The 21,801-nt window shown below is 41.6% G+C and overlaps 1 protein-coding gene across 3 annotated transcripts in view; it reads right to left on the bottom strand.

Moving 5' to 3' along the window:
• The window catches only part of RNF182 (ring finger protein 182), a 30,019-nt gene extending 20,077 nt beyond the window's left edge, over nucleotides 1-9,942 (bottom strand). For 2 of the 3 annotated variants that reach the window (XM_076330597.1, XM_076330598.1), the window contains exons 1-2: nucleotides 9,760-9,942; nucleotides 3,206-3,334 (exon numbers count right to left, since the gene is read on the bottom strand). The gene's annotated coding sequence lies outside the window, so the exon portion shown is untranslated. The remainder of the gene's footprint in view (nucleotides 1-3,205; nucleotides 3,335-9,759) is intronic. The other variant, XM_076330599.1, reaches the window with a different exon arrangement.
• Nucleotides 9,943-21,801: the final 11,859 nt, after the last annotated feature.

Here is a 21,801-nt window from a genome sequence, read left to right as displayed (position 1 = left end):
TCTAGGCAGAGGATCAAAGATGTCTCTATACTCTTCTATTCCTTAACAACGGCCCTTTTCGGTTCCAAATGAAACTAAGAGAAACTCTAAAACTGGTGTGACCTGTGCATATCTTGCCTGTCGTATCCCAGAGCCTAAAAGCCAGCTACAGGAACGCAATGGCCACAACTTTTAACCTCAGTCTTTCCAGGGCAGCGGGCACTGCGGAGAGGCAGAGCAGTGCTATACCACTTCAGTTCCCTTCCTCTCAGACCTCCAGCAGACCAAGGACCATCTCTGGTGTGTCAGTGGTAGTGCCATTCTTTGCTTATGTGAAAGAAAAATTGGGAAAAAAAAAGTTTCATGGACATCTGGAGCTGTACATGGCAAGTAAGCTTTGTCAGTGTCCTCGCTGGAACCAGCGGGTTTAATGGAACAGACCCCCAGCCTTTGCCCATTTCCTATCAACACAATTCCCTGTGGTTTTCCCATTATAACTTTGCTCATCAGTGAATGTATGATGCTTGCTGTTTGCTGCCTGGCACACTGCATTTCTTTTTGCAGGTGGGTGAGTAACCATTCATATATCTGACTAGAGTCTTTCTTTTGCTAGGGACATGCAACTGGATTTGTGTGGGGCAGCTGTTCAGTATTTGTGTGCCAGTCTGAGTGGCCTAGTATGTCACGGTGGACAAATGACGTCATTTCTGGAGCAGGCTTCACAGGAACTGTGCCACTGCTTAGTGCTATGAATGCTGATGAAATTGCTTTCCCAAGATTTGTTTCTTTCCTCAGAACGATATGATCTTGCAATTATGTGGGTTGTTTGATTTTTTTTCTACAAGTCTTTCAGACTTTGCCTATTATCTGAGCACTCCACACTCCTTCAGTGTATTCTCTAGAAAATTTGATGAAAACATTGCAGTGTGTACTGGCAGTGCAAAGTTAGGTATTTTAACAGGCATACTGTCAGGATACAAATTCATTCTCATCCACATGCCAGTCCAGAAATCCCACTCCTAATTCATATTTCTTCCCCAAAGACCCATACCTTCCATCTTTCCTACCGTAAAAAAACCCAAAACCAAACCAAACAAAAACCCACACAAAACCCAGCAAACCATTCCAATCCATTTCGACTAAAAAGTGATGCCAAATAATATTAATCTCTTTCTCTGGAATTTACTGACATACCCTACCGGCCTCGCTTCTGTCTGTTTAGACCCTAAATTCTGCACAGCAAAGGCTGTATTGCATCTTGTCCATCAAAGATATTGCTAACGTTTTAACAACAAATAATGAATCTAATCCATCAGCTATGTGCATTACTATAACACACACACACACACACTTGAACTTTAATTTTATGCATATACAAACATCAAAGCAATTGTTGATTGAAGCCGGCCCCCCGCCAATTCTCCAAACGTCCCAAGACAAATATAACTCTTCAAACATGATCAAAAGAGTTCTGGGCCAGAAGTAATGGGGTGATATTAACCTTACTTTTCAATATAGACAGTCATGTGCTGATCACTGTATATTATTTTTTTTGTTTCCCAGGAGTTATTATTTGTCATAGCATTATTTCATGCTTCTTTTTGCTCTTTATCAGTGCTTTGGTTAACATTGCTAGTGTGTGAGCAGCAAAATAAAACATCTAGGATAACTCTTTGAAACACCTTTTAAAAAAAAAAAATCTGTGTTCCAATGAGGTTGGCTTTTCTGTACTCACACAGACAAGATCATAAATGAAAAAAAGGTGTGACAAAACTAAGTATAAAGACACAACGCTGCTATTGAAAGAGGTGCAGAATGAAGCAGTAAAGAGGAGGCGGCATCAAATACGCAGCAGGATTGTTTGTTACAAGTTGCTATTTTACAGTCAGTGGATAGATACTTCTTTTTCGGACACCTGCATAGAATTGTGTCCACAGCTGCTCTTTACTGATCTTATTGTGTGAAATTGTTTCTCTTCCTTGAGCAACGGGCAAAAAGGTGACGGGGATGAACTTGTTTGCAGAGTAATTTACAGCACCGTATGTAGGCAATTTCCACACATGTATCTGTGATGTCAATTTATACCCTTGGTCTATCTGGCAAATATAAATATACAACTGTGCATATCTGCATAATTTAAAATACTATAGTTCTCTTGAGGGGGTAGCATATATAAATATGTTGTGTGTGCACATGTGTGCGTGTGGACTAGAACTACAAAAAAGCTGTTACCCTCTCAAGAGGCCTACAGAATTTCAAATACACACGCACTATATGAGCTATCTATATACATGACAAGCAGTGAGTCAAGCATCATATTAATGTTATTAAAACTGAAAACAAATTACAAGACTGGCATTACTGACATTTCTTTTTATGAATAATTTTACTTTACTGTAACAGAAAAATAGGCAGACGACTTAATTTTTAACAGGGAACGAAGTTCAGAAGGCTGTTCAACTTATTCGTAGCCATATCTGAATAACAAAGCTGCATTAAAAAGAACCCCAGAGAGTTTCTTTCTACGTGTTATTGTGGGACAGGGAGGAGGGAGGCATGTCAAAGTCAATGAGAATTCATATTCTCAACCACACTTGAGCATGAAGCAAATGTTTTGGCCATGTTACAATAAATTCATAAAAAGAAGCTTCATAATGCAAATGTTGCCAGATCCATAAGCACAGCACACTACTGTGGGACAAGCTGTCTTGGGAGATATACCAGGGGAAGGTACGGAGACACAGCTGCACTCAACGTTTCTCCACTCCAGGGTTATAAAATGCTTTAACTTGCCTGTCAGATGGCATAGATGGGCAAAGTCATGTAAGAGAGTTTCATTTATTCTTAAGAGACAGATGACATAAGATTTACTGGAAACAGTTCATTTGGGATTTTTGTGGGATCCATCGATATGCAATATTATTACTTTGTTTTTACATCACCTGCACACCATTAATTTTCAGCTCTGCCTCGCTCTTTCTAAGTCTTGTAAGAGCTGTTTCTCTATTTTCCCATCCAAGAAAGCATCCTTCTTCAGATCCCTACTTGAGCACATGTACAAGTATGTACATGCTTAAGATCCACTGAAAACAGATGTATGCTTAAGTGTGATCCTATTGCCTTAAGGAGATACTTTATATTCTAGGATATGATTTGGCAAAATACAACATGTAAAATAGAGATGCAATGCTTGAGAAAGCATTTTGGTGAGCTTCCAGGGACTTACCTGCCAGCTGCCAAGCTGGCTTATAGCTGTGGGCTTGATCTATTCATCCATCCACCACCAAAGTGTCTGAATGACTGATAACAAAAACAGATGATTCATTGTTGGTATGTTCTCTGTTCTCTCTTTGTCCTGTGGGAGACATGGTATATTACGATTAAGGTGTTAATATTTCAGGCTAAGAGAAACTTATGGTATAAAGAGGGCAGTTTTTATCTTACTGGATAGATACTTGTTCCTAATTTTTAGAAGACAGAGAGGGCCAGAAATGAAATTTTTCATGGTTAGCTGATCTTTAAATGAGCAGGTACCCATGCCTGTCTTCTCAAGTGTAAAATACCACCTAATGGCCAATGAAGAATAACATAAGCTATACAGTCAGAAGGCGCTCTCCCTTTTGGTCTTTTTAGATAGATCTGACTAGTAAGATCATATTTCATTTCCATTTACTTAACAAGCATTATTCAAGGTGTCGACCTTGAACTTAATAGCACAAACATCAAGGACTTATCTCAGAGACCTATAGGGAGGATAAGACAACTTCAGGTCTGCCATGGAGGGAAAAGAAAGGAGAAATACATTAGAATATTCAGAAATGCAGAGAGTGCTTTCACCTAGCAACAACTTTGCTCAAGTGATACAAACAAAATGAGGAATTAACAAAAGAAAATAGCATTTCTTTTTAACATTAAAGTGCCTTCTAGTTGCATTGTTATTGTATCAGATTGCTATAGAGAAAGGTATGTGTATTCCCATAACATGGGTACCTAACTCATACTGTGATTGAAGCATGCAGATTAAAAATTCACAGACATTTCTCCACTAATGCCTGCCAGAAGGGATCATCAAATAGGCATGTTTTAAAGGAGGGGCTGAGGACAAGGCTAATAAGTGTTTTTACCAGTGGACTTCAAGGAAATATAAAATAACTTCTGATAAATTGTATGGATTGCACAAGAATTTGGCAGAAGAGTAAATAATTAAGAGGACAGGATTATTTGGCAAACCAGGCTCATTCAAACAAAATGCACCTGAATACAACCAGATACAGAGTCTGGAATTATCAAACCAGTCCTTGAGAATGGGGAACTATCTAATGGAAAACAAATAATCTGAAAGAATATAGAAGTCACAGAGGACAAATCACTGAGTATGAGATCTTAGCAACATGGGTTTAGCAACATGGGATGATTGAGGAGGGAAACACAGCTGTTTTTTTCCTCTAGATACCATTAGCATTTATGCTTTGGTGAGAGTCAAACTAAGATATTTTGCGCAGTTCTGATGTTCACATTCTATAAAGGGTATTGAACGATTGGACAGTTTCTCACAGAAACAGTGAGATCAGTCACAAAAAAATTATTCAGGAGCTGAATAAAACTCCATCCAGCGAAGGCTTTAAAGAGCTCAATCTGTTTAGCTTATCAGAGAATGAGAGGCAACTTGATTACAGGAATAAAGCATCAGGTACAAAAGCGCTCTTTGATTTAGTGGACACAGTAAAATGTCTGTAATATACTGAAAGCAAAGCCAAGTACTAGAGCATTACAAAACATGAGCTTTCTATTGAATGTATGTATTACAATACCATTTTAGTCATACAATCACACATCATTTTCTTCCACAGGAAACTTCATTGAGCGTGTGGGATAGTTGGTGGTTATTTAGTGAATGCTTTGTTTTATTCTCATTCCTTAATTTGTGGCCCCACAACTCACTCATTGTACACTACTTAAACCTAGCACCAAACACAGCACAGTTTCTTTCTTCATCGACTTTCATTTGGCTGTCACTTTAACAGCGTATGAGTGTAATTCAGTGAACTGAAAAAGATACAGGAAGATAAAAGCCCTCATTACACACGCATGTTATACAACACTTCACCTGGACAAAGGCTGATTCAAACACTACCCGAAATTTCTGCTTAAGTTGTTTATAAAATTCTAGTTAAATAAGCTAAATATTTTCAATAGCGGCAGAAGCACTGGCAGGCCTTTCCAAGCTTTTTTGAGAGTTACTTGTAGGAATTGTTTAAAGAGTGAAAGGCCAGTATCAGCTTGAGGTTTGAGTAGGTTTGTTTCCACCACAGAATACGACTGTGGAGATACTCCAGATCCCCCATCATGTATTAGGAGGCAAATGGCTTCTGCAGGTTCTTGGTAAACACCTGCAGGGTAGCTCCTCGGGGGTCAAGCCATACTTTCACATAAAGTTTTCACACTTTCACACATTCCACAGTAGAAGCGTCAAGGTCAGATGTTTTTTCAAGCAGACTCTGATCAGGTCACTGCTTGTGAGTCACCAAGGGGGGGAATATTTCCTTGCTGTTCACAGGAGCACATCTCCTGCCTGAGATTTACAGACTGGCTATCCATCTATCATCTGAAACGGGAGTTTTCTTTCTTTGCCATGAACTGCCTGCCAAGATGAGTTCCCCTGCCTGGAACACCACCTGCCCTGAAACTATTATGGAAAGGCTTGGGTTTCCTGACCAACACCTTTTGCCACAGATATTGCTGATGAAGCCTTGAAAGCTTACAAAAGGGGGCCTAAAAGAAGCCTTCAGCCCCTAACTGGGCCATCCACTGGGAGGAACTGGAGCACACAGTCTAATACCTAGAGATTTTCCTGGCTGGGTCTCCACCAGCCTGTTCTAGTCCCAGCCCCATCTCAACCTGCCTCCTCATACCAGTCCCAGGTAACTCTCTCCCACCATGCCCCTTGACTCCAGGGCTACATCTCCACGATGGGCTGCACATCAAACCCCACCTTGTTCCTCAGTGCAGTCCCATACACCTTCAGGTTTTTTCAGGTTTCCCTACAGCTATTCACAAGCCCAGATTGTCACACCCCTTTCTTTCTGCCAGGCTACCATTTCTCCTAATAACTTGGGCAACTCCTAATTGAGGCAGGAGAGCTGAGAGATAAGACAGTCCATCCCCATCCCTCCCTCAATTTCTGAACATGGCAGCACCAGCAGTAGTAATCTTTATAGATGCTACTTTCAAAATGCAATACATACCTACAAAACACTTGTGAACCTGAGTCTTTCAGAGAACCACAACTTTGTTACACTTTGGCTAAATTTCCTGGAAATGGCAAGAGACATCAGGCAAACCCTTAATGAATTTCAAGTCTCCGCTCAGCACTTTGGATATGCTGGAGCATGTCAGGTTTTCACACTACCTGGACTAAACTTAAATTGCTGCTGTGTAATTTAAACTTTTACTGAATGTTTGCGTAGATCTTGTCTGGACAGTTAATAAAGACTTCCATTCATTTGGAAATTTACCAAAGTTAAGCCCTCACATGAACATCCCCTCATTTCAAAATAAGTTAGCTGTAAGCCACCATCAGATCTGAAAAATTGGATTCGTCTATAGTGAAGAAGATAAAATGTGAAAACGAAAAGTATGCTTAATTATGGCATTTATTGTGCCTAAACTGCTGTGCTGCATCATCTCTGCAGGAAACCCAAGCTGAATGAAACCACAGAGGATTGGGTTTAAAAAATTGTAGAGTTATAGTAGGTTAAAAGCTGCACATCTGGTACTTCTTTATGTGTCTTTTCAAATGAATTTGAAACCTAAGGTACATTTTCAGGAGGCCTGAGCTCTTGGTAGCTTACTGCAGCACTCTCACACTTGCAAATGTTTTCTTTATACTACAAAGTCACAATTACCATGTTACACTACTCTAAGGTAGGCATCTGCCCATACTGTATTACTGTCAGAACAGTAGTTTATATTGGATAGGAAGCGCTTCAGCACACAACATGTGCAAAGGCCACAGGAGAATTTCCCAAGGTTTGCTCTCCAAGGATCCCTAATACTCCTTAGCAACCTTGCTAGAAGGACTGAAATCACAGCCTCTAGACAGCAGGTGATAAGTGTCCCTGTATACTTGAAATAGCTGCTGGCTACAGCAAGCGCACATACATCTCCAGAAAAACATTTAACAGTCATCAAACCTGAGATATAGACAAACATGTTAAACTCAGACTGATTAAAGCAAGAGGAATACTGGCGAGCAGACTCCTGCAGGGGCCTTAAATCACTGTACAGAGTGCACAGCTTTAGAGGATGCTTTCATGACAATTTGAGAACAGGCTTCCTATAAACCTAGTCTGGACTGAGGAGCATCAGAAAGGTATGAAATGACAGTCTGAGAGACTGTGATCTAAGTGCTAGAACTGTTTAGACCATTAGAAGCCCTTATACATGTCAGGCTATATTATGAGACATATTACCTATAGCGAGCTATCTTGTTCTTTCCTGGTACTGCCTCAACTACTACATTGTTTTTTCCTCTGACAAACTTCATCAAGTGGAGTTTGCAATTGTTCCACATAGAACAATTTCAGGACTGAAATGTCACGTGGCAGCATAACCATAAATATTTTGCCTATCCCTTTAGCTTTTAGGGCAAGATCATACTGAGTTCTGATGTTTCTCATTCTCTGCCATGCAGCTAAGGGAATAGAAGTCCCCAGGTCTTCATTATACACAGCTGACCTTTTATTTCCTGCTAGGTGCATTCAATTTCAGAGAGCCCAGACTATGGTCTTGAAATGCTATTTTCCATCACGCTAAACTAATCTGAGGTCTCCATTTTTACACATTTAATAAACTCAAGGGTTTGCTTCTCAGTGTTGCATGAAAAACAGAGGTCATTCAGAAGGTTATAACTTTTTCAAGAAAACAACTGTTGTGACACTTCTGAAAGAAGCAAAGGACAAACACTTCTAAACACCGGGCAAAACACTGCAATCAACATAAGTAAGAAATTCCACTTTTTTGTTTTGTTTTTAACAAACTAGATCTGAATTCCACTGTATCTATTGCTATGATATTTCTCATTTCAATTTTATATCGAGAGATGTTTAACCTTGATTAACCCTCATTTAAAACTTAATTTCTGTTATACATTTCTTGCAAGAGAAACCTGTCTCCATTTTATATGCTACTTGTATTCATGATTGCTGAAAAGAGCTGTATCTTCTCTTTCCAACCTATAAAATATTTTCACATCTTTTACTTAAATGGTATTGGTAGCTCCACTTTTCATTTAACAGTCACTATTTTTATATACCTCTCAAACTTCTTCCAGTCAATACTTAGCCTTTGGGTTCTGATGCCCTGATATTACCTTACGTATAGTGTTTTAAAGCTCAAATAATCTGATATTTAGATTACATATCATTTAAAATTTCAATTCTTGTCCACCCATTCAATAACTAGGATAGCCACACTCTTCCCATCTCACATACTATTTCCCGTTTTTTTCTTGTTCCCACCCAAGAAGATTCCCATCTAGAGCATCCTGCTGGCTGCACACATGTCACAGTACAATTTTGCCTTGGCCCATCAACCAGTTTATTTCCTAAATCACTCAGCAACGAACCATAATGGCTGCTTCTTAGGACCTCATCATGCAAGGTCAGCCGTTCTGTTATCATTGGGAAGTTGCTCTGAATTTTAAGCTTCTGCTGAAATGCATGGTTATTCATACAGCCACTACGATTCAGATGTTATCCATACAGCCACTACAAACAGCGCTCAGGCAACTGTCCTGCTAATGACCTTCCCATCGACCCTCTGACATTAGTATCTCAAGAGCTAAGGGTGGCTAATTCTTGACTAACCTTGGTTGCCCGAGATAAGCAAACGTGTTACGTTTGACCATCTCTACCATCTTACCTTAGGTCGGTCTTCTAATGAGCTAGGCTGACTCCGAAAGCTACAGACTCTTTTCACATAAAACCTTTTAATACACTTACTCCTAAAACCAAGCAGTAATTTTCTGGTTACTCTTCAGCACCAATGCTTTAGACTTCATTTTTTTTAAAATAAGTAGTGCATTTTGAAACTATCATCCTATTCAACATTACTTTATAAAGCTGAACAAATTAAACTTTGTAACCACAAAATTTCCGGGGGGGGCAAAGCATATTTTTATAACAACAACAATAATAAAATTATTATTATCAAGGGTAATCTTAACTGACGAGGGGAAGGGCTGTCCCCGGCGGAAAGGGAAAGCCGAGCCCACCGGTTGCAGCCCAGGGCGCGGAGCCCGCCCGTATCGTTCCCCCGCCAGCGCACCCCTAACGCCGCCGCCAGGAGGGTGAGGTGAGCCGACCTGCCGGGCCCACCCCGGCGAGCGGCGGTTATCCGGGAGCTGAAGCGCCCCTGTGCCCCCGGCCCTGCCGAGGCGAAGTCGGAAAGGGGCCGCCTCGGGCGTACCTGCGGCACCCCTCCCCGCTCTCGATCAGTTGCCACAGACGCGGACGGAGGGACGGACGCGTCCCCCTCTCCCCCTCAGCCGCCCGCCGCCGCCCCTCAGGCGAGGCCCGCCGCCCCTCAGCCGCCCCGGGCCGCGCCTCAGGCGACGCCCGCCGCCGCCCGGCCCGGGGCGGGGGGATCCTCTCCCGCAGCCGTGACCCAGCGGCAGGTCCCCGAGCCCCGCCGCCTGGCTGGGGGCGCCGCGGCCGCACGGCGATCACCCAGCCGCGACGGGGGCGGGCGGCGGCCGCCGGGGAGCCCCTCGCTCCGTACCTGTCTGGGGCGCCGCAGGCGGGCGGGGTATCTTCGGGAGAGGGAGCCCCGGCCCCCCTCAGCCCCGGCCCGGCAGTGGGCAGCCGGCTTTGTTACTACTCGGAAGAGCCGTGGACCAGCGCCGTCGCTATAGAAACTGGCTGCGCCTCGAAGCGACACCGGCGAGTGGCGGGAGGGAGGCGGGAGCCGGGCGCCGGGCGGAGGTGTGGGGTGAGGAGGGAGCCGTTCATTCAGGAATATCCTGCCCTCGTTCTCCTCCTCCTCCTCCGCCTGCAGCCGGCCCCCGGCACCGCCCAGCTCGGCCCGGGGGTTGGGAAGGCGCCTCGCCGCCCTTATCTCAACCTGCTTCCCCAGGCTAGGATGGGGCCCCTCCGCTCAGAGCACCCCTCCCCCCCCCATCGCCGCCGCCCCCTCCTCAGGGAGACTTCCCCCCAAAACACGCACTCACGCTCACTCCCTGGCTTGCCCACTCCGAGAGCGGACCCCAGGGCAGCGGGGACCCGGGGAGCACCCACACCGCGAAATGGCGGGGGTTGATCTGGACTCCCGCTCCCGCCCCCCTGCCTTTGCAGCCCGTTTGGTCCCGGCGCATCGCCACAAAAACCCCCACAAACCCAGGACCAAACTTTTTTAGCAACAGTGTTTCATTTTGTAAAAGTGATTTAGCTCCGCGTCCTCTGGTGAGGAGCTGCTTTCGTGTGGGAACTTGCTGCTGGGACCCCTCTGGACAGCAGCTGGTGGTCGCTGACGCGAGATCCAAGGGCGCGGTGGGGTTTTTCTCTGCTGCGGTGCATTTCGTTTGATGCAGCAGGCCCTAAGGGACGAGGAGGAGTAGGGACCGTTGTCCTGGGTGCTGTGCAGGCAGCAAACGGGAAGGGAAACACGGATGGTGGGAAGGAAGAGGAGGGAAAGGCTGAGAACGGATCAGGGTAAAGTGGCCAGGTGGGTGGGAGATACCATTGTGTCCTGACGCTTATGAGATTCAGGGGGGATGAGTCTGGGGGATGGTGTGTTTTCCTACAGCAACAGCCTATGGCATGTCACAGACACCCATCTTCACGTCCCTCTCCCTGCTTGGCACGACTGACAAAAGCTGAGGCAGTCCCTCCTTTCTTCTTCCTTTCCTCCTCATCCACTGAAGGCTCAGTGGTATTGGTTTGTTGAATCTATTCTCTTCTAATTTCTCTCCCTGAAACGTTATTATTCTCTCTCTCAATAGTAGTAAAGTTGATAAAACATCCTTCAAAGTGCAAGATGGATGTCTCCTTTTCTCTTTCCCTTGTTTATATTGATTAAATTGCCCTTCCCAGTTTGCCAAACAGAAGAAACCCAACATGCAAGATGCAACTCAGAGGCTGCATTATCCATCTCAGCTACTGCCACTGCTAAGCTACAGGGGATGACTATTAAGTATCAGCACTGCAAGTCACTGTGAGCTGACAAATCTGTGCCAAGAGCTGCTGGTACACTGCAGAAAATACTCTTTAGGAAGAGTTTGCCAAAGACAAGAAAGACCCCCCACAGGAGCTCTTCACAAAACAACGCGACTTACAGCAGAACTGCTGGCAGACCATAACACAGCCAAATGACAATGATGGCACAAATGAGGGAGGCAGAAGGTTGGGTACGAAAGACAGGAGGTCACCATGTATTTATCTATCTAATTTGCATGCTAAATACTAATTCTAGAGTTAAAAAAAGATAAATCCAGTCAGAGCATGGCAGAGCTGAATTAATTTTTTTGTTTTACCTTATAGCGAATTCTCTTGCTCTGGGGTGGAAAGAGTAACATTAGAGAAGTGAAAGATCTGCCACATGCTGGATCTTATAGTGTAAGAGAAATTCTGCTCATTTTTCCTGTATATAAAAGAATGCTTTCATCCTTTTAGTCAAATGGAGTAACAATATTCATAATAAATATAGTTCTTTAAAAAACTGAAAGCTGGAAAGCAATTCATATTCTAAAACCTTTTGGAATGGTAAGGATGCTTTTTAACTTAAGATGTATTTAGAAAAGAGAGAATTTAGCGACACAAATGTTGCTAAAAGAAATGGTCATTGTTTTGACAGTAAGAAACACTGCTGTTGCCATGATGCCTATTCATTTCTCTTACAAAAGAATTTCATAGCACTTTCTCCCAGGTGGAAGTGCAGGAAGGGCTAGAAAAATGATAGGAAAGACTTACTATCTGGTCTTCACTGATACAAAGCACCTGAGTTGTGATATTATTTTGTGTGTTCCTGGGGCTTTTAATCTTCAATGCAGTTTTACACACCGACTTCTAAACAGGTTTCCCTCTCTAGGCTGAAGGTGAAGAATAGCATTTCCAGAAGCTGCAGTTGAGACAATTGGGTAATATCTTAAATACTCGCAGGCAGGCACAATTGGATGTGTCTTAGTATTGTGCAGATATCTGTGCCTTCTAGATTACTTTTCCTATCAAGGTTATGATGATCTTTCACTGACAGAGATGAGCCATTTTTGTAGATGGATATCACCTGTATCTTTAGAACAGAGCCTTAGCCAGTTCACCATTCTAGTGCTTGTGAAGTGTTTACTGTTTTTTTTAAAACTCCGCTTGAAATGCTTGAAATGTATTTAATTTTAACTAGTTTAATGTCATTTGGATCCTAACTTTTGTAATAGCATTTACAAAGTAGGGCACTAACTGCAAACGTGCTAAGTTGATGCTCGGGCTGTTCGCAGTCACAGTATTTCTATAGGTACAGTGAGGGTAATGAAAAATAAAAGTTATTAAACTCTTGCATTGCAGTAAGTATTAAATAAGTATTAAATAAGTAAGTATTAAATCAGTATCACATTTTGTAACATTTTAACACTAAGCTATCCTGCCTTTGTGTTTTTATATTTTGTCACTATTTCTCCCAGTTTGCGTTAAGGACAATACTTCTAAAATCTACAGCTGGAATGCCTTCTGGCAACGCTTTTTAGGGAACATATACTTCCTTGGGGGAGGGTGACAAAAAAAAAAAGAACATTTAAAAAAATGTGTGCTGACATGACCATTGCCAGCTTCTGACTCAGCACTGACATGTGCGTCTTTCTCAGCGTGGAGGATTTTTTCCAGTAACTCGGTGTACTGAAGGAAGTTCATCGTGGAACATTGAACAAGTGTTAACATTCACGTGGAGCAGAACAGCTTTTGATGGTGTCCCCTCTCTTTTGTCATTTGTCCTCACTCCAAACACCATTCATCCCACCAAATGCTTATTCCATTGGACTATTTGTTCCCTGTAAGCAGAGCAAAGTATCCTTAGCGCAGCACTGAAACGTTAAATAAGGAATGCTTCAGTCGAAGGAATGAAATGCATTCTTAGCATTCTTACCATATTAAAACAAAAGAGGGGGGTAAGCTGTGGTAAAATTGAAGTAACAATATTTAATACCAATATTAATTATCATTACTACTATTAGGATTGTGGTGCAGCCTCTAGGCTACACCAGTGCCAGGCACTGTTTTCCCACAGAACAAAAATGTAGGTAATTTCTGCCCCAAGGAGTTTACCTTAGAATTAAATGTTTTTCCTGAGGGCCTGGAATGCCATTAGGTAGTGGCAAGCGCAGTGGGGCCTAATTTAATTGTGGCCTTTTAGATATGTGTAATATAAATTTTAAATAATGTAATAATTGTAATAATAATTCTGTCAGGAGACAGCGCAAAACCATTTTTCTGTGTCTAGCAGTCCTTTTGGAAATTAGAGCCTTCGGAATCTGGAAAATGAGTCAAAACGATAATTGAAGGAAGCAATAAAACATGAATATGCTAAAATAGGGGATGAACTCCTAGGTTCTGGCTTTGTAAAAGGTAAATATGCTTTCCCCAGGGCTATCTTTCAATTGTGTTTCCTCAGACATATCCTCTTTTTTCTTCTGGTTTTTTTTTTTTTTTCCCCCCTTGGGCAGAAATGTATATTTTAAACCTTTGCTTGAGATTTCTGGATGTTCTGCAGAGACAAAGCTAGAGCAGTACAAAAGGGATCGGAGTGCCAAATGGGCACAGGCCCTCCCCAGCTTTGCCAGCTGCTGCTCCTCCGGGCTGCTTCTCAGAGGTGCCTCTGGCTGGGTAGAGCCACTGCAGCAGCGGCAGTGGCTGGAAGTGGTTTTTAGGGGTGAGGGACACGAAAAGGTTGTTGAGGAGAGGAGGGCTTGAGAGGGAGCACTGTAGTTACCAGATCCATGGTATCTGGGGTACATGCTTGGATTCCCAGCCTTTCTGTTTCTATACCTGTTTTCTACCACATTGCGGAGATAAGGAAAATCAAGTACGTGTAAATATATTCAGACTTGCAGCTGATCATTTAACAAAATAATTATCAGAGGTTTGTAAAGGCTCCTATCCAAACTTGTGGTGGGAGAGAAAGTACTGTTGAGCATTCAAAACTGTCGGAAAGCAAGTATTACTACTATCTGGTTGACTTTCAAGATGGCCAGGCTCGTGCCTGCCCTTCACCATGTAGTGCCGTGCTGAGATACCACAGCTACTCAAAACAAGGCAGTGAAGTAGCCTGCTGAGAAACAGGCAACATATGAGTTGAAGTGTGGTGCTATACCGATATAGACATGCTTGACTGTGTTTGTACTCCCTGTGTGGGGCTGTGTAGATATATCCCAAGCGTATACACTTACAGGCCTCCTGTGACAACATGGCATCTCAAGGAAACACGTGTTAAAAGGGCATGTTAAAAATATTATTGATCTGGAAAGGGGTAAAACGATGTGGCAACGTACAGAACGCATACCAGTATTTAACTTTGCTTACTGTAGGAGAGCCTCAGAGATAGTGAAGAAAAGCCTAACCTAAGTAGCTGAATAAACACCACAGTGGCCAAAGGGATTAATGCTAGGAAAGCATAGCTCTGGATGGCGTATTTTGTGTTATTCACACAGCCTACTGGGATCTTAATTGAGTGCAACTGCTCAGAAAAAAAGATCCTGGCAGTACTGTGGAAAGCTCAGTGGACAGCAGTGTTGAACAAAGCGCTAGTGGGAAAGAAAAAATCAGACTGGAAATACTGTAATTCCCACAGATCGGTTATTTGCTACACCTTGAATACTTTGTTCAGTTCTGGGAACTCGACTGCAAAATAGATACAGCAGATACAGAGAGCATCTGGAGACAGGCAGTGCAAATGATTAGAGGCTGAGAGAGAAAATTTTGTATCTGGAGAAATTGAAAAGATTCGACCTGTTTAGGGATGGCATGAAGAAAGGACGTGATAGAGTTTTATAAAAAATAATGAATGGCACAAAGAAGATAAATCCTGCATTTCTAGTCACCTTTTTTCCCTAATTTAAGAACAAGAGTTCATCCAGTGGAATTAAAAAGATACAAATTTGAAAGTGATGAAAGGAAATATTAGCTATTAAAGTGAAAGTATTCACTGTTAACATGAGATAAAATTTAAAGAAAGGATTAGGTTGTATAAAACGTGTAAAGGGATAGAAACCTTCATATTTCAATGCATAAGCCTGTCATTAAGCCAGAGGGACAGGGAAAGGAGCATTGACAGCATTAACATTACCTCTTTGGGCAAATTATTGAGTTTCTTGAAACTTCTTCTGAAGCATCTACTGCTGGTGATTAGGGGGAGAAGTTATGACAACAGACGATACTGGTTCTCATCTGATATGCAGATTCACTTTCTCATGCAGGAGGGACTAACGCCCCCCGCCCCAGTCACCCATTTGTGCCTGAGTAAACAACCTGTGCCTCCAATTGCACAGCACTGGGTGTTTCTCTTTCCACAGATCACCAAGGACTACATTGCTGGGAAACTGCAAACCCTTCTTTTTAAACTCATTTGCAAATCTGGCCTTCAGGGACTCAGGTATCTAAAGACACATCCATGTGACAGGCGTAGTCCTGTATTTGTATGGTCCATGCTCTAAGTAGTCCTGCCAAGCACCATCTGATTCCAGCCTGAAAACCTCTCGACTACCGGAGCTAGTAACCCGCTGTATGGTTCATACTTAACCCAGCTCAGGGGTAGATTGCATATGTGACCGTTAGTGTTTCTTCAAACAGATGCAAACTTACTAGGTGAAAACCAACAGAAGCTGGGTACTTTGGAGACAGAACATTTCCATTATTTTAATATGTTACAATCCCCAGTCAATGAGTCACTTTTGAAATTTTCACCTCAAGCCTTGCAGCCATTAGTCATACAAAACTCCAAAATTGTACTGGAGACATTAGGAGTTTTTTTTTTTTCCCGTAATCAATTAGATTCACCCATTTTAGATATAAATTTTTCATATAGTGGGAGTTCAGTACAACAACATAATAAATGTGCCTGGCAAAAAAAGTAGGGACTTCATATGTCTTGGGAAAGATAATAATGTGATAAGACCACACATATCCCAAGATGTTCAGCCAACTGAAAACTACTTATAACTCACACAGCCACTACTTATATATAAACTTAAATCATGCTTAAATTTGATGGTGAATTATGATGCCAGTACTGCAGAGCACTACTACACCTATTACCTTCTTACTCTCTTATAAGCTACGTCATCCAAACAAGTCCTCAGGCTGAAGCTATCTGTTCAGTACACAGGAATAACAGTTTTTCCATGCTATTTGTGCGTTAAGCCAGCCTGAGATTGTTCAAGTAGATTGACCAACCTGTACTACACTTTAACAGATTCAAAATGTGCCCATCTTTTCTTGCCTCACATAAAAAAAACAATTACTGGCTCACAGTTGGAGCCTGTGCAGCAATTTGGTACCAGCAATGGCTGTTATCCCTTTGCATTTCCCATCCACATCACAAAACATGATGGCACAGCTAAAGCAACTGCAGAAAAGTGTAACAATTGCATGTCAGTAGTCATCTGCCATCAACACCATCTATATAATGTTTAGTTCTGTTTTTTTTTTAAGCCGGCATGAATTTCCATAAAAATGTTCATGAACCATTACACCTCCAACCCCTGCCCCAAACAACAGTAAGGAAGAAAATACCAGTCTAATGGGAGCTCAACTTTCCCTGGGATGTGATTCTGTGTCTATCAGTGGCATGAAATTGGTAGAATTCACATTATGCGTTAGCATCTTAGTTTTCTTGCGGTATACTAGTTCCCAGAGGAAATACATATTCTGTGTGATACAAGAGAGTTGGTAGGGTAATATTAATTACATTGTGAAAGAATATCAGAAGCCCTAATGCTTACAGCCTGTCTAATCACAGTTTGCTGCTTCTTAAGGTTTAAAAAAATGAAACCGAGAAAACCAAACACTGCAGCTTTTAGGTTTAAAAAACTAAACCCGAGAAGCCAAAGAAAGACACTATAGCTTTTCCTGTCAACTTCCTCTTTACTTTGAATTTATTCTTTTCTTGTTTGTCAGTTAACTGCATGTAAAGAAGTTAATGATGCATATAGTAAGAAGGCCACTGCAGGCAGAATAATGTTGAATAAAAGTTCCTGCATCACTAAGATCTGTAAGCCCCAACAGTAATTTCAATATCTGAATTAATGATTTGTCATTAATTAATGATTACTGTCCTAAAACCAGTTTTGCATATAATAAATTTAACTCTCACGTTAAATGTTGCTTGCCTTGTGGAAAAAAATTCCTTAAATTGTCTTATGGTAAAAGTCAGTTGGAGAATCAACATGAAAAGTGAACACGGAACAAAATTTTTGAAGAGGCAGTAACTCCAGGATTTGAAGTGAATTTGAGGACAAGGGAAGAGTTTCAGAAAGGTAGGCTTTGGTTAGAAAAAAAAAATACAGTATTAAAATATTATTTATCAATGAAAGAAGCCAACTGGTACAGTCTACATTTAATTTGGAGTCTTCTTTACTCCACTTTTCATCATTTCCAGATTTATCTGATAAGCACAAAACGTAAAATCTGTATTTATTTGTATCATCAATAAAAGTCTACTAAGGTTGGTTTAGGTCTTCACTCTTCTACAGCTTGTGGATAAAGTATAGTATAGATTGACTATAGAGAGTCTTTACTTTCCAATTCATCTGTAATAAATAGGGTTGTATTTAGAATTATAAATCACAGTGGAGACTTGTCATATGGAAGGAAATATAGAGTAGCTGTTTGAAAGAGAATCACGTGCAAACAGCCAAATACCACCTTCTGGAGATGGCTTGTGCCATTGCCACCGACAGCTATTCTATTCCATGATGGTGGTGCTCTGCCAAATAAAATTTGGGTAAAGCTGGTAGAAGGTAGAGCTCCTGAAAATGTGATAAGTATTTTGCTGAGTGAAACTTATTTTGAAATGGATACAGCTCTTAAGTATAAACAGGGAATGGAGTCACTTCCTCAATGGGTGAAAAATATGGAATCTACACTTATGGGACACATGAACATTCAGTTTTGTTTTGAATGTTGTATTGTTTCCCTTGTTGATTATCTGGAACTGCTGGTAGTACTGTAGAGAACGACATTTCGTATTGCACCCAAACAGTGACAAACTGTTTCATTGCAAACATGAGACAGTTTCATCTAGAAAATAAGATGCTTTAATCTGTACAAAGTAATGTCTGACCCTATTTGAGAAAAAAACCCAAACCAAAACAAGTAACAATATTCTGAAAACTATTTTTATTACATGATGCCTCATCTTAAAACATAACTTGGCATCTGACATGTCACTTATGGTTTTCATGTTTCAATGGCTGGTTGAACAGACGAGGCTATTTTTTTACAACTTCATGGCACTTTAAGCTTAGGCATGATGTGGTAGCTTTTGATTACTGGGCCAATTCAGAAGTTTCAGGGAACACTTCAATCATCAGTGGGAAAAACTTCACTGATGTGGGTGAAAACTAGGGTGGAGGGATGCCCAAAGGGTAAAGAATGGTGATACAGACCCCCACAGAGTTTTGTACTGAAGAGTTAAACAACACATGATTTAGCAGCTGTCAGTCCTTACAACTTTAATTCTCACTGCCTGTAGTCACATTGATTTTGTCCACGTCAATACTGGATAAGACCTTGGTGAGCTGCTAGCATATGTTCTACCCAGCTGTATCTGGAAACCCACGGGGCTCTCGGCAAGCAACGCATTTCCCCACATTTGCAGTAGGGACAGCTAGCATTTGCAATGCACTTGCTAAACTCCTGTTGATCAAAGAGCTAGCTGATGGCAGAAAAACATGTTAGTCTCAATACATGACTCATTTTATTTTGGCCCTATAACCCAGTTGTGTTAAAAATGTTGACACCTTGAAAAAGAAAGAGGAGAAAGGAGTAAGAAATAGGAGGAGGGATGAAAATTAGAAGGGGCACACAGAGCTTCTGGCATGGAGGAAATGTGGATTTCTAGTACAGAGTCCCGCAGCGCAACACAGATCTGGCATGAAGGAGAAAGAAAACCACAGCTTAAGCAATGTGTGAAAGGATCAACAGAGGCATTGGTATGGAGAGGGGAGAAAGGGAACAGAACCAGATAACAGCCTGATGGGAGAAGCGCGACTGGGTGAAAAAACGGTGCAGGCACTATTAGTGCAGGCTAAGCTTTTGGGGAAAAGATGCGGAACGTGGCATGAAAATACCACCTCTAAGGAGTGTGAGATGAGCCTACTCTGGCGTGAGAATAGAGAGAATGGGACACCTTGTATAGGAAGCAGAAAGAAAATTATGAGCATGCAGGGCATATGAGGGAAATGAGGGCTACTAACGTCTGAAAGCAGAGGTGGCACATGGGACACCTGTGGGGAGACAAACAGATGCGAGAAGCCTTGTCTAGCTCAGATGCCACAAGGTGAATGACTCCTAAAAATAGCCACAGTGGTTGTAATGAAGTGTCACTTTTTGCATTTGAGGGTTACCACGGATAGTACGGGATGGGTGTTATGATAGCTATACATGATGATACTTTATCAAAAGTGTCCTCAAGCTGTGTGGGAGACAAGTTGAGAAGGTTCTCAGGGCCTGTCCAAAATGAGTCTTCAGTGCTGGTGTACTGAACTCTCACACCTCGGCTCTCGGGGTGGTGTACATGCGTCTGAGTGAGGGTCCTAGGACCTTGATATGAAGTGTGGGTATCTCTGAATACAACTGAAAACACCCACCATGATTAGCAGCATTGTTTTTACACAGATATGCCTTTTTAACACAAGGAAACTTGAAAAACAATATATTATGATATGTATTTGGGCAATATGTCGTAGATATAACCAATTTTTCCAATTGTGTTTCCATTACTTTTGCCATCATGTCCCCACTTTTTGAAAAATGTATAGTAAAACTACTGCTTAATTGAAAGGAAGAAAAACTAATAAAATTAAGTGTACACAAGGTACACAAAGTACCTTGACATAAAGTATCTTAAAGGTTAGTGAATTCTATTTTTCCTTTTTAGGGCACTCTCATCCCAGATAGGTTTATATATTCCTAGTAGGAATAAATCGTGATTCATTTATACATATTTATTTTTTAAAAATCAGTCTACAAGGTTTATATAGGATTATAAGATATTGATTTAGAATACTGTAAATCTGGAAACCTGATTCAGTATCATTTAAAGGGAAATTTCACACTTTGGTAAGAAAGAAAGAAACTGCTTTCACGTGATACATTTTTACATTTTAAAGGACAGTTCTTCTCTTTGAAAGCAGCTTAGAGGTTTGAAATCCTGGAAATAGCCTCAGAGGAGATTAATTGACAAAATGTGGGTGAATGGTTCAATTATACAAAACAGCTGATTTAATCACAGGGTTTCACAGCTTTGTTACTTCGGCAGAGTAATAAATAAGTTTATCATACCCTGTAGATGCCATCAGACACTTTGGCCTTGCTACAAACATGATGTCATCACACTTGAAAGATTTTCTGTGGTCATTATTAGTATATAGTATGGTTACAATGACAGTTCTTTGCTGCAACCGGTAATCAAAACTAGTATTTTTTTTCTCTGCTTTCTCCCTATGCCTATGAACACATCAATAACAGATTTAAATATTTCAAGGGTCAGTGGAGTTAACAGTGAAACTGACTTTTGAGAAAAATGCTAAAACACTGCAGTTCATCATACTTGTAAAAATTTTTATATTGTGCAAGTGTTTGCTTATCTACTGCTAAGCCCAGGAAGCTGGGTACGTAGTGAAGAGGGAATGAAATAGGGAATTACAAATCTCTTGGCAGATAATACAGTGTTTTACACAGAAGATGTGGCAAGCATTCTGTAGGTATCTGTGTGGCTGTTTTTTTTGACGAGTTGATGAAGTGGCATTTTAAGAGCATCGTTGGTGAATGCTACAGAACTGCAATTGTACATACCCATCTGTGCACTTTTACGGGGATCATTACAAATCAGGATTATATACGCACTTCCTGAGATTGCCCATCCAAGCAGGAAAACTAAAAGAGAATAGTTTGCTAATTTTCCTCTGCACACCTGCAGTATTATGCCTACAAAATGAAACATGCAGCATCTTATTCAAAATACGTGTTGAAAACCGGGTCCTCTATTACAATGAAAACCGACAGAATCTGGAAATGTTTCTAGCAATGTGCAGCTGGTGCAATCCCCTGGAAAATTTTCTAGAAGCAGTACTGAAAATGCTATCATTTTTTGCCTCTATGTAAGCAGCATTAAACAGTCTTTGCCTGACTAGCCTCTGGTAAGGCTACACAGAGTGTTGTTGCCACCTAGAGTCAGTTCATCAAAATAGGAATTCTGCATGTCTTTTTTTCCCCTTCACTTAAAGAAGAAGGAATCCTCCAACATACCCAGACATCTCCTACCCTGTCACTTAGCGCCGGTTGTTCCACTACAAAAAAACCAAAGGTGCGTTTCCAACAACTTAACTACCCCTACGTGAATTCCTGGAGAATGCAAGGCAGCCTGTAGCCTTACTTTCATTAGTGTCTGCAGAGGGACCACTTGCACCCATCAGTGATCTTGATCTTTGACGGTGGAAGCACAGCTCTGGCCTCTTCAACTAAACCAACTAACTCGGGAGCGGCAAGTGCGTGCGGCGCAGTGCCAAGGCTAAGCGTGTGGCTGCTGGGGCGCTTTGCTGGATCTAGGGCCCCCAGCCCATCT

The sequence above is a fragment of the Aptenodytes patagonicus genome, chromosome 2 (assembly GCF_965638725.1).
Source record: "Aptenodytes patagonicus chromosome 2, bAptPat1.pri.cur, whole genome shotgun sequence".
Lineage (NCBI taxonomy): Eukaryota > Metazoa > Chordata > Aves > Sphenisciformes > Spheniscidae > Aptenodytes > Aptenodytes patagonicus.
Note: the sequence above shows the minus strand (reverse complement) of the source record. Positions and strands in the feature narration are given on the sequence as shown.